This window comes from Rhinolophus sinicus, linkage group LG04, assembly GCF_036562045.2.
Source record: "Rhinolophus sinicus isolate RSC01 linkage group LG04, ASM3656204v1, whole genome shotgun sequence".
NCBI lineage: Eukaryota > Metazoa > Chordata > Mammalia > Chiroptera > Rhinolophidae > Rhinolophus > Rhinolophus sinicus.
Window position 1 is genome coordinate 54,765,006 of NC_133754.1, and position 12,073 is coordinate 54,777,078.

General features: G+C 40.7%; 1 protein-coding gene across 3 annotated transcripts in view; it reads left to right on the forward strand.

Moving 5' to 3' along the window:
- The window catches only part of ATP11A (ATPase phospholipid transporting 11A), a 132,377-nt gene that overhangs the window by 471 nt on the left and 119,833 nt on the right, over positions 1-12,073 (forward strand). The gene's annotated exons all lie outside the window — the stretch shown is intronic.

The following is a 12,073-nucleotide window of genomic DNA, read 5'->3' on the forward strand; positions in this document are numbered from 1 at the left end:
GGGCACAGCGTAGGGCCCAGGTCTGGGAGGGATGTTCAGGTTTGGCCTCCTGTCACTTATGCACGAGGATTAGGAGGTTGGAGGTGTTACACTTATAGAGAAAAAGGCGGTCATTTTGCTTGTTTGTCACACACTGGAGGATTTAGGAGTGAAGTTTGGACTCTTTCCGCCCTCCCCCCCCCCAACCCCCGACTGTAACTAATCAGATCAGAGGCTCGAGGTGTTCTGAAGTTCCTCTGGAATCCACCTTCGGTGGTGACGGGGTGGTGAGATCTGGGGGAAGGTTGGAGGGGGAGAAAATTGTGTCATTTTTTTCACGTCAGACAGAGGGGAAACCGTGCGGAATTAATCACTGGCACCGGGCATAAAAAGGGGGTGTGTGTGCAGAAGAGAAAGAAAACTGTCCGGAGGGTGCTGTTTTCATTGCCATTGTCTTTAACAAAAGGCTCATTGTTCCTGAGCAGCTGACGGCCCCTTCCCCTGGTTAGTCACAGGTTTGAGTCCAGGGTACTGAGGTCTGAGAGTAGAAGAAGGCGTTATTATGGGAACTTTGTTTTTTTCTGGTATAGGAATTACCTTAGGCAGTCTTTCATATTTAAGAGCTTTGTTTGAGGAGACTTTGGCAGAAGATGAAAGTGTTTCTTTTTGTCCAAACCAATGATTTTCTCTTGAGTATATTCACTAAACAGAAGACTCAAGAAAGAGTCTAGGGAAGTTGCATGCACCTTCCGTAGTTGCTCCCTTAGGAAGGTCAGTCTGGGTTACCTTTTTTTAAGTGGAGAGAACTTTTCTCTCTGATTCTGGTAAGGGGTGGGGAAAGGCTTAGCAGAGATGTAAAAGCTCATGTTATTCCTCAAAGTCCACATTATAATGTGAGTGGTAAACATCAGGTGACACCTTTGTTTTTGTACAGTAATAAGATCTAGAGAACCCACTAACAGTGACGGTAGGTAACCAGATTTATAAGACATGCTTTATTGGACACGGACATTCTTTTCTCAGCTGTATCACTCAGGAGGTCTGGGTCCCTAGGCAAGACATTTTCCTGCCTTGGTTTTCTCAAAGGGAAATGAAGAAAGGGAGAGTGGAACTAGCATTTACTTAAAATGTGCTCAACTATTTTTTGAGTTATTAATAATTTCTGTTCTGTTCCAACTCTAACATTTTGCAATAAAAAGGATAGTTGAATTGTGAGAAATAATGTGCAGTCTGTCTCCATGAGAGATAGGAGGGTGGAAGGGCCATCTTTCCTCTTCCTCTGACCTGACAGGCTCACTGCCTGGTGGGTCTGACCTTCCCACCAGTGCCTGAATCCTGCCTTCTTTGAGAGGCAGACATACAGTGTTTCCCGGACAATAAGACATAGCCGGGCCATCAGCTCTAATGTGTCTTTTGGAGCAAAAATTAATATAAGACCCGGTCTTATTTTACTATAAGACCGGGTATAATATAATATAATATAATATAATATAATATAATATAATATAATATAATATAATATAATATAATATAATATAATACTGGGTCTTATATTAATTTTTGGTCCAAAAGACGCATTAGAGCTGATGGTCTGGCTAAGCTGATGGTCTTATTTTAGGGGAAACACAGTATGTCTAATTTTTGTCTTTTACTCCCTTACTTTCTCCAGGCCTTCAGCTGTCTCATGTTATATCAATCTATATAAATTTCAATGTAGTTTGCATTTTAAAACTCCATTTTGGTATGTTATTAAATTTATTAAATTTTCTCTCAAATCGAAGTGGTAAATATTCCTTAATGAACTTTCCCAGCATATGCATTTTTGGTAATGTCCCTGGACTGTAAGTTATGTGATACTATTATTATTTCTATTTTTCTTATTCCACATCTTTTTTTCTTTTTTGCAGTCTGATCATTTGGCTACCTCACCGTATTCACATACAAAATCATTAATTTCCATGCTATTAAACTCATGTCTATACTATTAAACTAATTTGATTTTTTCCAGAAACAGTCAGGATCTGTTTTCTTAGAATTTGGTTATCTTTCAATATGTAGGACCAAATTATATTTTCTTTTGCTAGAGGAAAAAAAGTCTGGGACTGAATATTCATATTTCCTGCCATTTCCTTATATGACTTATTTTATAAACATGAGTAAGTAGCTTAAACCCTGTTCCTTTCTAGTGTTCACATAGTCAGAATTTCTAGGACACAGAAAACTTTTCATCTCCTTCATGAGGTTTGCCAAAAGATAAAGACGGCTTTGGAAAACGTTGCTATAGGTATTTTATTCTGGGTTAATTCCAGAGAGCTACAATAGGCAAATGAATGGGAGTATTCTGTTCCAAGATATGCCATATATACAAAGCATGTATTACTGGTAGTTTGGATGCTTGGGTGGATATAGCTATGTAGAGATATTTTGTGTTTATAAATGGCACAGTGCTTATATACCATGAAGTAGTTTAATCTACTTTTTAAAGAAGGTTTTAATGACGTGGATAAAGAGCTAATGTCATTTCCTTTTTATAGATGTGAGGTGGGAAGCCTAGATTTCGGTAGTTTAAATTCTGAGAGAAACCATTGTGTAGCTTCCTGGGTTACCTGCAGATCCTACAGTGTAACCTTGGACAGGTTGCTTCTTGTTTTCTGCCTCAGTTTTCTCATCTGAGACTAGTAATAGTCCCCATTTCATTGAGTTATTGTGAGGATTAAATGAGTTACTACAGGTCAGGAGCTAAGAATGGTGCCTGGCTCTGAGGAAGTGATCAATAAATTTGTCACTACTAGTTACTAACATAATTTTGTCTTGGGGTAGGTTGGTAAGGAGAGAGCAAGCAATTTTGTTGGTCAGTCAGTCCCCGCCAGCAGGGGCCCAGGATTGCAGTGGACAGGTAAACTGGGCACCCTGCTATTGAGCAGTGTATAGGGTGGGCTCAGAGGGGATTTGGCAAAGTTTAAAACAAGGTGTGCTAAAATATACAGACCAAACAAAAGTCTACAGGCTACATTTGTCCATGAAATTTATTTATGGGTGAGCGTCCCAGGCCAGGATAACCTCACTGGCAGGACACTTCCTCTTCTCCCGCTTTTCCATGCATCCCATTTAGGAGATTTGACTTTAAAGTTCTGTAGGTCAAGAGCTTAATTTTGTTGTGTCTCTGGAGTTTGTTTTTAATAGTTCAGCCTGGATCTTGTTTACTAGTTTTGTTCTGCTTGTCAAAGTTGCTACTTGTTTTTATCTTATAATTTTGGTTTGTAGGACATTTCTTACATTTTAAGATAGTAAACTTCTGAAAAATGTAAAGGTTTTCCTGGCTGACAGTAGATATTTGTTTCTGAAACAAACTATTACATTAGGATTTTCTTTATAAGGGAAAAATAAATGTTATTGGTCCCTGGAGAACTTCAAGCATGATTATATTAGATGTAGATATTTGTTTTGAAACAAACTATTACATTAGGATTTTCTTTATAAGGGAAAAACAAATATTATGGGTCCCTGGAGAACTTCAAGCATGATTATATTAGAGTGCTTTAAACGTTCTAAAAACTTCAACAATTTTTATACCTGCACATGTGTCTGCTTTTGTTTATTTTTTATCACCAAATGGTTTGTGACATGAACATCAGTATTCACCTGGGAGGTTGCCTGTTCTAAAAGACAGACTTAGTTGTGTGACTCAGTTACACCACCTTGTTTTAAAAACTTAAAAAGCTGCAGAATTTTGGAGTTGCCTTTTCTAATCCAGCTGCAGATGAGAGAATGGGGCCTTCCTGTTGTTCAGCTCCTGGAGTCCACACCACAGGGCCTCTAAGTTAAGCCACTTCAGCCACCAAGGCCTTCAGGTATTTGAAATAGGTGACGTTTAGGTATCTTCTCCAAGACTAGTAGCTGGTCTGGCTGTGGCATTGTGAAGCAGGGCTGTGGTACAGCCTTGTAAAGTGTTTACACACGAGTTTACTAAGCCCGGAACCTGTCTTCAGGGGTTCAAATGTTTCAAATGGACATCTTAAAGCAGTCTGCTAGATGTATAATTTAACCTGGACATTCTAGCTATTAAGTTAAATTCCTTCCATTCTTTCAAACCCTATTTAATGTCTGCTTATGAGGAATAAGTGATCTTGAGATGCTTTTATTTCATGCTGGAGAGTAAATTTAATAACATAGGTGAAAAGGAGTTTATATTATTGGATTTTGTTATAGTCAGTTAAATTCCCAGGGATGAGAATACTGTCGCTAGTTTACAGTTGGCTAAAACTGCATTAAACCCACCAATGAACATACCTAACTGCTTAACTACACAGGAAGTCCTCTGTTTGCAGATATGCTGGACTCTGAAACCTAAATACCATGTTTTCCCGAAAATAAGATCTAGCCGGACAATCAGCTCTAATGTGTCTTTTGTAACAAAAATTAATATAAGACCCGGTCTTATTTTAATATAATGTAATATAATATAATATAATATAATATAATATAATATAATACCAAGTCTTATATTAATTTATGTTCCAAAGAGCGCATTAGAGCTGATTGTCCGGCTAGGTCTTATTTTCAGGGAAACGGCACAAATTTTTCCTTGGTGCTTGGGCAGTATGTTTCAATAGAAACAAGGTTAGTAAGAGATGGTTAGACTCCCCGAGTCCCAGACTTATAAATGCTCTTTAAAACCAAATTAAATGTAGGGGAAAATGCTCTTTATTTGCAATGAAAATCAATGAAAAGCAATTTTTACAGCACTAGAAATTCAACAAGGTTGAACAAGGGGTTGTTTTTGCTTTTGCTTGGGCGCTGGTATCTGAGAAAAACAAAATAGATTTTGGAGGTCAATGTTTAGCATCAGAGCATAATAGACTCAGGTTCAGACCCTGATTATGAAACCTTGGGCGGGCTGGCTGGTGTCTTCATGCTCAGTTTCCTCACCTTGAAATGGAAGTGTTTAATGTACCTTCCTGAGGGGTCACCGTGAGGATTGAATGGGACCCAGTGTTTGCATAGGTAGGTGCTCAGACAGTCGATATCTTTGAAATGTGGATTTAAAGCTGCTCAGCGACCCTTCATATCTCACTTGCTTTCTCAGACCTCTTACACCTCCTCCTCGTATGGGTGACCTTGCCTTGTACTTCACAGGGGAACAGCAGTCATCAGATAGGATGCACCCCTTTTCCCCATGCACCCCACCAGCCCTTCCTTTTCATGTTCTTACCTCCCTTCTGATTTGGGGCAAGGACCTCATTCTGATAAAGGCCTGTGCCATAGCTTGTACTCTGGGTCCTCCCTATGCACTCCCTGAACCCCCATCCCTCTTTTTCCAGAATCATCAATGTCTCCCTCTTTAAGGTGATTGCTTCTAGTCACCATGGCATGTAATCATGCCTTCATATCACCCCTTTTTAACAAACTTTCTTGACCCCACGTTCCCCTCCTGATGTCACCCCCCAGTTCTCTGTTTCCTTCACAGCTAAATGTCTTTAATGTGTCTGACACTTATTTCTTTCCTCCTATTGCATCTGTACCTGACTCTAGGTGGCCCTCTGATCACCATGTCTGTCACCTCCCAGGTGGCCCCCTCCAGCAGTCACCTTTCTGCCCTCGTGCTGGACCTCAGCGGCACTCGGTGTACTTAAATACTCCCAGCATACATTTTTGTGAGTGCCTATGTATTTATTGACATACCTGTGAGCCAGACAGGCTCATCCCTGTGGCACTTACTTTGGATTGGGGGATGGCAGGCAGGAAACAAATCACATAAATAAATGTTAGAGTGTGTTGGAAAGTGATCAGTGCTGGAAACACTAGAGTGGAATTGGGGGACTGTAAGTTGGGGTTTGCACGCCTTACTCAGCATTGGCTTGAAGGGGTGAGGGATCCACCGTGCTGGTGTCTGGGAGGTGCGTGCCAGGCAGAGAGAAAAGCCATGCAGTAGCGGCATCAGCCCTGTGGCCTTTCCTGATTACCAGTGCTCCATCTCTGGTCACCCTTGTCCCTTCTCCATCAACACTTCTGCCTAGGAGGAGACCCCAGATACCGTCTTTATGTCCATGGATCCCATGCTGTTTGTATCCCAGCTTCTCCCCACTGTGCCCGGAGCAGTTCCTGGTGCAGAGTGGGCACTCCACACACATCTGCTGAATGAGTGATTATGCTTCTTATCATTATTGTTAATGAGAACACCGAAGACGTTGCCCTTACGCAATTCAGAAGGAAAATTCATGGTACTTCCAAGGACTTGAGTGATTAATGACAGTTTTTAAAAATCATGTTTACTGTTACTTCAAACTTCTGGTTTCTTGGTACATTTCATAGCCATAAAAATGTGGGACGAGACAGGGATGGCATCTGGTTCAACCCCCTTACTTAATAAACACTAAGATGGAGGAAATTAAGTCACATCTTGGGGTCCCTGCACCTCCACTGGGTGGATCTGATTAAGTTAGTAGCTTCGGGGTGTGGAGTGTCCCTGTGTCCTGACACAGAGCTCTCTGTGGATGATGGGATGATCCTCTGAGATCCAGGGTCCCTAGAATTTGTTTCCTCTTTTCTTGAGCTCATTCTTGAGACCACAGGGCCTGGAAAGGAGAAACTAGCAACAGTGCCCCTTTCCCGGAGCCCAGTCAAGAATAGGTGCTCTTAACTGGTTCCTGATGGGACCTGAGCTCCCTTCCAAGTGTGCAGAACTTTTTGCATTCATGCTTTTGGGTTTCTCCTCAGGAGTTTCCCAATTTTTGTTAGATTCTCAGAGGAGTGCCTGCCCTAGTTAAGGTTAAGAACCTTTGTCCAAGAACAGAGGCAGGAAACCCCACCTTTGATGTGGTGGCTTCCGCCCACTCAGGGGCTTCACAACTATTTGAATTTCTTGTCAACACTTAAATACAGGTGAGTACAAATAAATTTCCCCAGTGTTTCAAAAATGGCATGATCTGGTAATGCTGCACTGTATGGCTTCCCCATGACCACAACTGTTGGAGCGATTTCACAGCCATTCACAGAGAGTTCAGCGCTGTCCTGTGGCTTCCTCTGTCACCACTGCTTGTGACAGCCCCCCTCCCCTCAGAAAGCATACAGGCTCTACCGGTTTGGCTGGATACTTGAGGAGCCTAAGGCAAACTGTTCACATTGTTGTTCAGATTTCTTAATGTGCTTCACCTGCTTCCTGCTTCTGTTCCTGGGTGTACTGTCTTTATTTACAATGTACATGACTGTGGTCGCCAAGAGCAGAGATTTGTTTCTTCCGGTATATACCATATTTTGGGAGGGAAGCCCTTTTTTGTAGTATGTACAGGAGGGTAGTTTGCCTTACTTATGCTGGCATGATGGGACACGCTAAAAAACCCAAAACATTAGACCGAGAGTCAAAAGAGAGGATTTTAGGTTTCCTCTGTCAACTGTTACCTTTGTAACCTGGGTGAAAGCCAGATCCAAACATGTGGGCACTGTGGGCAAGTTAGTCATTAGTTGCCTCTTCACACTAATCCTTTAGTTTTTCCACCTTTTTAAGTGGAGTGTGGAGAAACTCATTTTCTATGACTAAAAATGATATACTTCTCGCTTTATGTTTACAATCAGGAATTTGTTAGTAACATATTTATACTTATTTGCAATTGTCTTTCCTTTCAGTTTTTCTAGCACTCATAACTCAATTGAATTTGACATTCTCTAAGGATAAAGCTAATTTAGATAGCTCTATTTCCAAATTTTCACTTCTGCTGTGTTGTGACCAACATCTGTTTCATGGCTAATACCATTGGTAGAGGCCAGAGTTAACCAGTGCCTTATTTGAGATTCAGTCCAGTGATGGTCTTCTCGATTGGGGCGCCAGCAGCCTTTTGGATGGCAGCCCTGCCTCTAATCCACCTCTGCTCCAGGCAATTCACTTAACCCCCAGAGGCAACTGTAAAATGACACTAATGGCATTTGTTGTCTCTGCTTCTTTGGGTCATGAGGACCAAATGAACTCATGTACATGAAAATAATTTGTACATTGTAAAGGGCCATAAAAATATCTCAAGAAGGGGTCGTCATTTTCTTGTGTATCTCTTGTGACAAAGGTAATTTTTTTCAGCTCAGGGAATGAAAAGAAGGTAATTCTTCCTGGTTTAGAAGACAACAGAATTTCAGGAGAAGGTATTGTTACTTGTAAAAAAGACTCTTTGACCAGTGAATTGTGTTTAACATAGAAGGGGGAATGTGTACCCTGGCAAATACAGCATCTCTAGCCTTGGTCTACTTGGCCCTTCTCCCCGTGCCCCCCAAAAGGGAGTGAAGCAAAGGGTTGCTGTGGAAGAGCCCCTGATTACTGTGCTTACAGGTACCTCCCCGAAGCAGCCGGGGACATCATGGTGCCCTTTCAGAGGAAGAAGGGAACTGGTAATCATTGGTGTCTGATGCACTGGGTCCTTTCCAAGGGTTTCATCCATAATCTTTCACTTAATCCCTCACAACAACCCTGTGAAGGAGCGCCATGGCTATTCTGCCCAAGGAAATGATCTCCACGCAGCGGATGGGGGTGGACCTTTGTCCAACTCTAACCCTTGTCCTGTCCACTCTGGCTTGCATCCTGTAAAGGGTTTATCTGCAGCTGAGGACAATCATATGCCCAGTTTGCCCAGTTCAGCCCAGTTTATGCTGTTGTCCTAGTATACTAATTCAGAGTGTCCCTTTTCACTCACAGTTCACTAGACTGTTCACTTTATATTAAAATCCCTCTACCCCTTTTATTTTGCTGGGGAATTTATCCCCCGGTGTAGTTGTATGGACCTGCTTTTCCCCCTCATGAGATTAGATTTAGGTAAACTGCTGAGGGGAGCAGCCTACCTTCAAATTGCTGTAGCCTTTTTCGGAGGATGTGAAGGCAGAAGTTAATGGACAAGTGGTAAACTCAGGAAGGAGTGTTCTTTGGTGCCTTAAGATGTGAAATATAGAGAAATTAAAATTCATCACCATCATCTGCTTCAAGATGTGTGTGTGCGCAGAGGGAGGCAGGGAGAGAGGGAGAGAGGGAGAGAGCTCTTCTTACAAAGCCACCAATCCTATTGGATTAGGACCCCACCATTATAACTTCATTTAACCTTAATTACCTCCTAAAATTCCTGTCTCCATGTACAGCACATTGGGTGCCAGAACTTTAACATAAGAATTTTGGGGGAACACAATTCAGTCCATAATAGTATACAATTAAAGTAGGAACTATTTAGATTGTAAATATTCAAACAAGTGGGGAATATCAAAGAGGGAGATTTGAAAAAGCACATTGCTTCCTTATTTTTTTATGAAATAAATACAAAAACAGATGTTCCACAAAATCTGGGAAGACAAAAGTAAAATGAAATGAATATTTCATGGGAATGGGTTGCTTTTTTAAATTGTGAAGCAGATGTAGGTGATTGGACAATTATTAAGTATAATAGACCAGAGTTTCCATGATTTGATCAGATCTAAATTTGTATGTATTTTCTTTTCTTTTTGATCCTTCTCTTTTTTCCCCTACGTGGGGGCTGGTAGGAGAATGGTGGTTGGTATTAAAACAAGGCTATATATAACATATTGTTTGGGGTTTTCTATTATAATCCAAATCCATAGTGGCTGGTTTGTTGATGGGACAGATGTCACAGTGTATGACATGTAACTGGATTGGACATGTCTGCTTAGTAAAACAGGAAGCTGCTGGGTAGTGATCCAATTCTAGTAAATGGAATTGCATTTCAGGTACTTCCTATTCTGTTGGCCTGCCTTTGTACAGGATGACATTTTACTTTTGGCAAAATTAGGAAGTTGAACTTGAACTACTAGTTGCAATAATAGAAAGATGTTGTTAATCTCTCTAGTTATCTCTGGTAGTGGAACCAAAACCTGCCATATCCTCACTCTGTTACCCACACATCTGTAACTTCATGGATTTTCATGGCAGTCTGTAAGTTCCCAAACCAACTGTTGTCTTCCTCTCCATGTCAGGGTTTTGTTTGTTTATTTTTAATAATCACAGCGTCATTATCTTCCATGAAATAATTGCTTGTGCTGTTATAAGCATATATCAGAAGTGATCCTAAGGTATTATCACCTTTTCAGGAGTATGGCCTCTGATGGTTGTTGGAAAAGTTTCAGATACTTTTCGCTCACTTTGCTTACCAGTGCAAGACGGAGTGGTTCCAGCCTTAAATAGAAACCATAAATGATCATGACACTATTTAAAGCCACAGGACCCAGTGGAGTTCTTCTACCTCACAGAACGGTCCTATCTGAACTGTCTGTGCAAAATGAAATCCTGAAGTTGAGGATGCAGTTACTGAAGATCTCAAGTTCATATTTTGGGAAATGTGAGTCTGAGATTGATGTGTTGGTGTCCTCCCTCCCTTACTCCTGCTCCAAGCACAGGGGCAGCTTGTCTGCTCCTCCCTTCTCTTTGGACAGACCTCAGGCTATCTGGGAAGGAGTTAGCCACTTCCTGGGCATTACATAATCTGCCTGCTTCAGAGAAAAGAGGATTTCCTCCAACCTATTTTCAGCAAAGGATTAGAGACAATGAAGTTCTGCCATTAGAATATCATCTAGATTTTTGTGTGATTTTTTCAAGAGGGTCTCAGCGATTGCCCACTAATGCCTAAGTATGGTGACAAAATCCTGGACACATCATTGGTGCAGAAGATACGTAATTTGAGGGTAACCAGACCTAGACTTATCTGTCACTTTTAGATAAAATACCTGATAAAATATCTGGAAGTAACAGATACATTCTATGCATGTAGAATAATTTAAATTATTTTTTTCTTTAGGAAGTAGTTGTTTTGATTCAAATAAATATATATAAACCATTAAAATATTAGATAATCCTGAAGTATATACATGCATTTTTTTTCGTAATAACCAACTTTTGTATAAACCTGAAAGCAACATGCATATGAAGAAAGCTGGAGTGATTGTCATGGTTAGTTTCTTTGAGTCCTCATTGCTGATGTGTCTTAACTCATTTCACCAGTCCTCTAATGTAAAATGGGAATAAAATATGCTACCTCTTGGCATTGAAGAACCTGTGTGGGGTAAACCCATCAAGTGTCTTGTAAAGAAAAGTATTTGATGTACTTAGTGCATCCTAGGTGATCCACATTTGATGTTCATCAAATATTTATTTAGTGCCTGCTGTATGCACTGGGGATTCAGTGGGGAGCAAGATGCACAAACATCCTGGCTCTCTTAGAGACTGCATTTTGGTGGTAGATGATTAGAGAATAAATGAGCACACAGCGTGCCAGGTGTTAGGAAGTGCTGCAGACAAAAATGAGATGGGAAGAGGGATCAGGAGAAGTATGGGGGTGGTAGAGAAGGTCAGGACAGGCTTCCCTGAGAAGGTGACAGGAGCCAGGTCCTGAGGGGCCCAGGGGCAAAGGGGAATGATGCCAGGCAGAGGAAACTTGAGGGCTGGGCCCACTGAGGCCTGATGGAGGAGGACACAGGGCCTGAGGGGCCAGGGGACTGGTGGCCAGAGGGGATGTGAGCACAGAAATGGGGGGGAAGGTGTGACTTAACATCTTGTGTAATAGGAGCACATTGCCACCCCTCAAATTTCATTGCTTAAAATATGGTCTATGTTATATGTGTTGCTTTTTGATAAAGTTTTAAATTTGTTTTAAAATTATATGGCCAAATGAAGAAAATGTTGCATAATAGGTAAATTAGGATGATTTATAACATTATAAAGATGTGCTGATTTATTGAATGAATATACAATAGGTTGGTTTATTGGTAAATTTTTTATTGTGGTAAAACACACTTAACATAAAATTTACCATTTTAACCATTTATAAGTAAGTGTATAATTCAGTGGCTTTAAGTACATTCACATTGTTATGCAACCATCACTATTATTTATCTCCAGAACTTTTCCATCTTCCCCAAACAGAAACTGATTTATGGGCAATTTTAAGTAGCTTATTCTATGTTTGATATTGTATGTCTTGCTTTTTTGGAACCATTTTTTTTTTTTAATCAATGAAAAAGACCTTAACAGGGTCATGAGAAGACTTATTGAAACCTAAGCACTAATTAAATTTTAATGGAAAATGTATCCGTGTGGGAGGGATTTTTTTTCTTTTAA